The following is an 8,989-nucleotide window of genomic DNA, read 5'->3' on the forward strand; positions in this document are numbered from 1 at the left end:
CAACCCTAACAGAGACAGCTGTTTGACACCACAGAATGCAAGCAGCTGTCACTCAAAATAGCACACCCCTACTTTTGCATACATTTTATTTAATCTCTAACCGTGGCTGCTTGTCTGGTTTGCACAATTTGATTACTATCCTTGTAAATCCAAAAGAAAATGCTAACATCTGCAACTCTGCCACCTCCAGGTCAGCGCCAAGTCTCCAAGCCCGGGAGACGGACTCGTCCCACCAGCATCATGTAAACCTTTCACTTCAGCCACGCTGTTACTCTGCTGTCACGGACACTCTTCTCCACCCACTCCCCAAGTTTAATACAATAAGTAAATGCTGTGCCACTTGTGCATCTGTAAGAAATGTACACAAACATTGAATTGTTGCTTTTGCAATCTCTCAATTGGAAAAAATAAACACACAAGTAATATACACAAGTAATGTTGTCTCACAGTACGGTAACCCTTACTGTCACGGTGGCCGAGAGGTTAAGGCGTTGGACTCGAAATCCAATTGGGTTTCCCCGCACAGGTTCGAATCCTGTTCGTGACGCAGTTTTTTGTGTGTGCAGACTTAGGCCCTGTTTCCACGTGGCAAAAACGGTGGTGTTTTCATGCGTTTTGGCCGTTCGTTTACATGAAAACGAAGCTCAAAGTCACCAAAAATGATCATTTCTGAAAACTCCGGCCAAAGTGGAGATTTAAAGTGATTTGTTTCACTAGAAAATGAGAAACGTTTGCCATGTTTTTTGGTGTCACGGCCAGAATCTTGAAAGTCACGTGACTTGGACGCAAAACGAATAGTCAGAAAAATTTAACAGTTATACAATTCAAGGTCTATTATTGTAACCCCTCTACGTTTTTGAACTTTGGACCAACGTAGGCAGGGTACGTTTTTATGTGACACCCCTCGACACCCCAGGGACCTATGCGAGGATCCTGTTTGTGGACTTCAGCTCGGCGTTCAACACCATCGCTCCTGAAATCCTCCACCAGAAGCTCACCCAGCTCACCGTGCCTGCCCCCACCTGTCAGTGGATTACCAGATTCCTGAGTGACAGGAGGCAGCAGGTGAGGCTGGGGAGCATCACATCCAGCACCCGGACCATCAGCACTGGCGCCCCCCAGGGCTGCGTCCTCTCACCACTGCTCTTCTCCCTCTACACAAACGACTGTATGCAGACGACACCACCGTCATCGGCCTGATCCGGGAAGGTGACGAGTCCGCGTACAGACAGGAGGTGGAACAGCTGGTCCACTGGTGCAGTCAGAACCACCTTGAGCTGAACCCGCTCAAGACTGTGGAGATGACGGTGGACTTCAGAAAAAACCCACCGCCACTCCCCCCCCCTCACCATCCTCAACAGCACTGTCTCCTCCACAGACTCCTTCAGGTTCCTGGGATCCACAATCTCCCGGGACCTGAAGTGGAACACCCACATCAACTCTGTCTGGAAGAAGCCCAGCAGAGGTTGTACTTCCTGCAGCAGCTCAGGAAGTTTAACCTCCACAGCAGCTGCTGAACCTTCTACTCTGAATCATCCAGTCCATCACTGTCTGGTTCAGATCAGCCACCAAACTGGACAGAACAGACTGCAACGGACAATTAGGTCTGGGAGAGGATAACTGGGACTAACTTCCCATCTATCCAGGACCTGGACCGGTCCAGGATGAGGAAACGGGCAGGTAGCATCTCTGCAGACGCCTCACACCCAGGACCAGGACCAGGACCATGACCAGACCCTCACACCCAGGACAGTCTGGTTGAACTCCTCCCCCCTGGACGGCGCTACAGAGCTCTGTACACTAAAACTTCCAGATCAGAGACAGTTTCTTCCCCCAAGCTGTTGCTCTGATGAATCTCATCACTCATAGAGTCTCAGAGTAATCAATCACCGTGCAATAATATTAATAACAATAATAACAGTAATTATAATAACACAATCATATGCTGTGACAATGCACCTTAAAATAATCATATCTACCTCGTTCTGCTGCACCTTTCACTCTTTAAACTCTTTTTAAAAATTGTATGTTAATAAGAGCTGTCATTTGTCTGTTAACTATTTAGGCTACCTATTTACTGTAGAGTGAGCAATACTAACCGAATCCAATTCCATGTCTTGTCTGACCTGACCTGGCCAAATAAACGTGATTCTGATTCTGATTCCCAGTACTCAACACGGGGGTAAATCTGGGCGGTGCAAACGCTGCAGCTGCACCGGGGCCCAGACGCCGTCGGGGGCCCATGAAGGTTTTTGTGAACGTAAGAGTCCAATCTCCTTAATAGGCTACCTGTCTGTCATGTTAAGTGCACAATGACACGATGACACAATGACACAATGACACAATGACGTGACGCAAATTTCAGCAAGAAAAAAAAGTAAACAAAAGAAAATAGACAACAAAAATAGCACCACGTTTAGCTAGCCCAAACAAAAGTGAAAGGAAAAAGAGAGCCAGGATGGTGTTAAAGCAAAAATGACTAAATTAGATCAATTTTTGACTGCAAGCAGGGAAAAAGCCTGCGTACCGCCGGAGGATAGCTTACCAGCTACCTCCGTAGCTAAATGAAACGGCATTGACCCGACCGCCGGGGGCCAGGAGGAGACTTTAGTGGGTGTGGGTATGGCCACAATAGCTGCTCTCTATAGTGGCTATGCATGCGGTGCACAATTTTGTTTAGGGCAGGGTAGGGTTGCCACCTTTCAGAAATAGAAATAAGGGACGCCCCGATTTCAGCAGCGCAGGCGCCAAAAAAAAGCCCCAAAACTTCTAAACTGCATAAAAATGTGTTTATTTTATATGAAAAAACAAAATGCTTTGATTTAAAGTTTAAAGTGCTTTAATAGCATTGAACTTGCATGACTGTACAGACAGACAACCATACTAGCAACTGAAATATCCTCCTATTCTATGTATGTCCACATCAGCCCAGATGTATAATATAGATACAGGTGAAGAATATGGTGTAAAAGTTAATTTATTTCAATAATTCAACTAGAATATGGTGTAAAAGTTAATTTATTTCAATAATTCAACTAGAATATGGTGTAAAAGTTAACTTATTTCAATAATTCAACTTAAAAGGTGAAACTAATATATTACATAGTCTTATTACATGCAAAGCAAGATATGTTAAACCTTTATTTGTTATAATTTTGATGATGGAATTGTTTATTGATTTAATTGATTTTTGAAATAAAGGCTCAAAATATCTCACTTTGAATGTAGTGGGGAAATAATATATTTGTTTCCCCTTTAGTTAAATTTACTACGAATGACGTTTTGCAATATATTTAAATTTTCCGACCTTCACCGGTATATCATGACATCAATAAATAATTCCCAATTCCCAACCCCTACCTGGAGGTGAAGCCTGAGTCCTCCCCGCTGTCTAGCACACACACATATATATATATATATATATATATATATATATATATATATATATATATATATATATATATATATATATATATACATATACATACATATACATATACATATATATATATATATATATATATATATATAAAACATAGAAAGATCTGGGCACAGACGCAGCAGGTCCTGTTGCCACAAAGATTTTGCTGGCCTTAATGTTTCCTGTGTTTTATTTTGTTCATTATTGTTATATTTAGTGTTGATGTGTGTGTGACAGACGTGTGTATGGGGCGTTAATGAAAATACGGGACAAATCGCGTCCCGTATTAGTTCAATAAGGGACGCACATTTTTTTTCTCAAATAAAGGACAATTCCGTATTTTACGGGACGGGTGGCAACCCTAGTTACGCCACTGATCCCAACTCCTCCCAGTCTGGGAGGAGTTTTGCCATCGCTACCTGTCGACAGTCGAAGAGACCTATTGTGGAGGTTGTGTACAAAATTGTTGAGTGAATATAAATGTTATTCTCAGCAGAACAAAAGTAAAAGTGGCCATTTTAGCGAAAGGCATGTTGACAAACGCATTATTGTGTTAAGCTGCAGAGCAAATGGGGTGCAGCTTTCAGAGCAAAGTATGTCACGGGTGCTGACGTCGTCTTTAGGTGTTCTTCTGCCTGGTTAGAGGTCCTATAAAACTCTCAACATGACAGGGTGAACACAGCCAGCCACGAAGGCATTATTACCCGCTGGATGAATAACTCCATTGTGTCGGTCGGACATTTTTAGTTAGACGCGAGGAAAATCCATGACAGCATGGGTTGAAGGATGAGGCCGATGTGACCTGTCCTCTGAACCCTGACATGGAAGTCAAATATTTTTTGGGTCTTTAAATTTATGTCTTTCACCAGCCTGGTCCACTTGCTATTGATGGACATATTGATTTGTCTGTGTCACATTACCACAAAGCTGAAGAAATTCTCCTTAAATAAAGAGGTCACATGCTACAGTGGTTAGCCAAGCAAATACACTGAGTCCTAATGGGAAGCCTTTTCACCTGATTTTAGTGGGTCCTCAGATCACCAACTGTGATGGATTAGTATGTGTACAAAGCACATAAACATGAATGAAATTGCCAACTAAGTCACAGCTTTTGAGGTTTGAAGATTTCTGTCTTTTTGTGTTTATTTTCAGTGCAAAGGATGAGGAATGACTGCGCCATCGGCCGACCTTTGTGTCCTGCATTGTTTGGTCAGTGGACCTCAAATGAACTCCGTCTGTAACATGGATGCTCTCCAAGCTGGATTCAGAAGTGGGAACAAAAGACACAGATCCCATCTGTACCTTTACCAAAAACCAGTCATTTTTACACCAATTATTATTGTAATTATTCTGAACGGTTTCCCTCTTCCTGGGATCATTTGAGTTGCCTTTCAATGTCAGCCATAGGAGGTTAAGAATGGGTTTATTTGCTTTTGTTAAGATATACCATTGACATTTTATTGTATATAATAAGAGCCAATAATAAGACCAAACAACCAAATTAGTCTTCATGTATCGTTCCAGCAGTTTGCAGATGTGTCCATTTTCTTCTTTTATTTTATTCAGCATTCCTCGCAGACACCAGCTTATTACATCGGATTTATTTGCTTTTGTGAAGGCCATTATGAAACGCAGCTCTTTAGATAACAAAGCAGTGATTCATAGGCAGCTTTCATGTGCTCTCCGGGTCCATACAAAAGATCAGCTAGTTGCTAGGAGCACAAAAGCTCTCCAGCCATTAAGAGACTGATAGAGTATTGCCTCCTGCCATCAGGACAAAACTATAATTAGGCATTAATTGGAGACTCTATTAAGGCCCAATAGCTTGTGTGTTTGCATCTGTGTATGTGCCTTCATATGAAAGCTCATGTACACAGACATGTCATGTCATGTGGCACGATGAATCAGGGAAGCTACCAAATACTTCTCCTACTTATTATACAGTAAATGTCCTGCTTTAACACACGTGTGCATTTGTGCATGGTCGAGTTAAATACTTTTTAACATGGTAAACCAGAGGAAAGTGCTTTATGCCTGGTGAATCTTGCTGATGACAAGGGTTAGTGCCTGATTTTAAAGAGATATCTACATAAAATGTCTATTGTTCTGCGGCTTTGCCCTCAGCAGTTACTCAAAATTGGAAATATTCAACTATGTTTTGTGGCTGCCAGTTACTTTATATCTTTATCAACAGATGAAATAAATGAATGCAACACTTTTTATGCATGATCCACTGACAGTTACAGAAAAGACTAACAAAATACTTATGAAGGCAGGCAGGGTGGAGAGGTTGATGGGACACACCTGTGCCCCATCACCTGAGTGGCTGCACCTCCACCCTGCCACACACTCCCATCGCCAACCTCAGGCCAGGGTCCATCCGGCCAAGCCAACTCCCCCCCGCCCCTCTCGGAGCGGGAGAGGAAGCCCGGAACCGCCATCTGCGTTTTCGGGCCTTCCCGGTTCGGTCGGCTTACCGAGACCGGTCGGGAGGTCGTCCTCCGTCCTCCGGCGACGGGCCGACCGCCGAGATGGCCACCCTCGGGACTGGGCCCAGGGTGGCCTCGGGCCAGACGGCATCCGCGGCCGTGGCTGGGGTGCGTCAAGGACCACCCCCTCCCCGACGCAGCACTGCTCCGGCCGCTGGTCCGCTTCCGGAGCTGGCGCATCCTGGATCGCCTCCTCCCCGACGCAGCACTCCTCCGGTCGCTGGTCCGTCCCTGTCTCCGCGACGAACGTCAGGCGTGGTGCCGGGGTGGGTCGCGCTGCCGGCCCCACCGTCGCTGGCGCCGCCTCAGGAGCCCTCGCCTGGTGGCCTGCAGCCTCTGCCTCCCGGCCTGCCGGCTGCAGCGCCACCAGCGCTTCAATTGCCGCGAGCTGCTTCTCCCCTGGGCCCTGGAGCAGGGCTGCCAGGTCTGCCAGGGCATGGGCCAGCGCTTCCAGGGCCCGCTCCGCGCCTCCCTCCTCCATCCTGTCGGGCCCCACGTTGGGCGCCAGTGTAGCAGGGCGAGTGCTACGGGGGCCCGACCGACAGGACAGAGAGGACACGGGGTTTCAGTGCAAAACTTCTTTTATTCAGCAACTTCCAAACACCCACACACGTGCACAAGCACCTTCTCCCACAGCCCCCTTGCTGCTGTGCAGCCATGCCTTATGAAGGCAGGCAGGGTGGAGAGGTTGATGGAACACACCTTTGACCCATCACCTGAGTGACTGCTGCTCCTCCACCCTGCCACAGGCCCATATCTGGCTTTCACCAGGGCACAGAAGTCCTGTGGCGCCACCAGGGGGTGGCCAGGGGTGGCCACGGCCCCCCCTACAAATTTGCTGGCCACCCCACTGGCCACACCACTGGCCTCAATAAAAAAAAAAAAAAAAACACTTGCCGGTCATATAGATTGTATCGTCAGTTATGCGTTTCATCCCAAATCATTTGGGCCAAATGCATATCAGTAGGTGTTTCTTTAAGTATTTTTGAGCCTGTATACTACAACAGTACAATAAAATCCTGTAATGATGGCTTTTAGTTTTGGTGTGCACCCCAAGAATTTAAGTGGCCCCATCTGGCCCCCCCTATGAACAGTTTTGGAAGTGTCCCTGTGTGAGACACAAACATTCTACTCAGTGAGAGTGGTTCCACCAAAGGCACTACAACACTGTTTAGAAGCAACCATCACCACTGTTCCATGAAAGATATGCGCCATATTAGGACTCAACCACAGTTAAGTTGCATCAATTTACAAACAGGAGATCCCGTTAGCAGGAAGTCAGACTAAGAATGGTGTGGGTAAGATTGTTCATTTTCAAAATAAAAACAAATTGCCTGTTCAAATTCAAACTCAAAAATACTTTCTTATTAATAAAATTATTGTTACAGTAGTGGGTAGTAGTGGGTGGAGAAGTCCTGCCTCAGGTGGAGGAGTTCAAGTATCTCGGGGTCTTGTTCACGAGTGAGGGAACGATGGAGCGGGAGATTGACAGACGGATCGGTGCAGCGTCCGCAGTTATGCGGTCGATGTACTGGACCGTCGTGGTGAAGAGGGAGCTGAGTCGAAAGGCGAAGCTCTTGATTTACCGGTCGATCTACGCACCTACCCTCACCTATGGTCATGAACTTTGGGTAGTGACCGAAAGGACAAGATCGCGGATACAAGCGGCCGAGATGAGTTTCCTCCGCAGGGTGGCTGGACGCTCCCTTAGAGATGAGTTTCCTCCGCAGGGTGGCTGGACGCTCCCTTAGAGATGAGTTTCCTCCACAGCGTGGCTGGACGCTCCCTTAGAGATGAGTTTCCTCCGCAGGGTGGCTGGACGCTCCCTTAGAGATAGGGTGAGGAGTTCGGTCACCCGGGAGGAGCTCGGAGTCGAGCCACTGCTCCTTCACATTGAGAGGAGTCAGCTGAGGTGGCTTGGACATCTGTACCGGATCCTCCTGGACGCCTCCCTAGGGAGGTGTTCCAGGTATGTCCCTCGTCCCTAGGGAGGTGTTCCAGGCATGTCCCTCCTCCCTAGGGAGGTGTTCCAGGCATGTCCCTCCTCCCTAGGGAGGTCTTCCAGGCATGTCCCTCCTCCCTAGGGAGGTGTTCCAGGCATGTCTCTCCTCCCTAGGGAGGTGTTCCAGGCATGTCTCTCCTGCCTAGGGAGGTGTTCCAGGCATGTCCCACCGGGAGGAGACCCCGGGGAAGACCCAGGACACGTTGGAGAGACTATGTCTCTCGGCTGGCCTGGGAACGCCGCGGACTCCCCTCGGAAGAGCTGGAGGAAGAGCTGGAAAAAGAGCTGGAGGAAGAGATGGAGGAAGAGCTGGAGGAAGAGTTGGAGGAAGAGTTCGAGGAAGAAATGGATGAAGAGCTGGAGGAAGAGATGGATGAAGAGATGGAGGAAGAGCTGGAGGAAGTGTCTGGGGTGAAGGAAGTCTGGGCATCTCTGTTGAGGCTACTACCCCCGCGACCCGGTTCTGGATAAGCGGCAGAAAATGGATGGATGTTACAGTAGTTTACATGATTTAAGTCCCTTCAAATGTTGATTGTCGAGTTATTGCTTTGCGCAGGAAAGATCTGTGCAACAGATCTGAAGAAGCCTCTGACTGAAAACACGCCGTTGCTGAATCAGTGTGTTGTGAAGAGGATGCTCAGGGTTCATCAGGGTCCATCACTGATACACTCACAAGTGCAGAGTCGCCTAAGTATTTCTGCAGATAACAAAACTCTGGCTTGTACTGGAAGTCTGAGGTGTACCGCGTCACGAAAGTGGTGAGAGTGGTACTCCTGTGCTGCTAACCACCTGGTCAGACACACAATCAGAACCAGTCTGACAAACTGGTCTGTTTGTCAGGTAATCAGTCATTCAGGTGATTGTGGAGGTCTCCACCTGTGTCTTCTGGAGTTTCTTACATAGTAATGGTGTTACATGGACTGGATCCTCATATCCTATTACTAAGCCCCATCCCCCTCAGTTACAGTTCAATTCAATTCAATTCACTTCAATTTTATTTGTATAGCGTCTAATACAACAGATGTTGTCTCTAGACGCTTTCCAGAGACCCAAAACATGAACATAAACCCCCGAGCA

At 47.0% G+C, this 8,989-nt stretch overlaps 1 non-coding gene across 1 annotated transcript; it reads left to right on the plus strand.

The window, feature by feature from the left end:
- Positions 1 to 465: 465 nt before the first annotated feature.
- On the plus strand, positions 466 to 547 carry trnas-cga (transfer RNA serine (anticodon CGA)). The gene has a single exon. It is a non-coding gene; the product is annotated as a tRNA-Ser (tRNA).
- Positions 548 to 8,989: the final 8,442 nt, after the last annotated feature.

This window comes from Cololabis saira, chromosome 9, assembly GCF_033807715.1.
Source record: "Cololabis saira isolate AMF1-May2022 chromosome 9, fColSai1.1, whole genome shotgun sequence".
Classification (NCBI taxonomy): domain Eukaryota; kingdom Metazoa; phylum Chordata; class Actinopteri; order Beloniformes; family Belonidae; genus Cololabis; species Cololabis saira.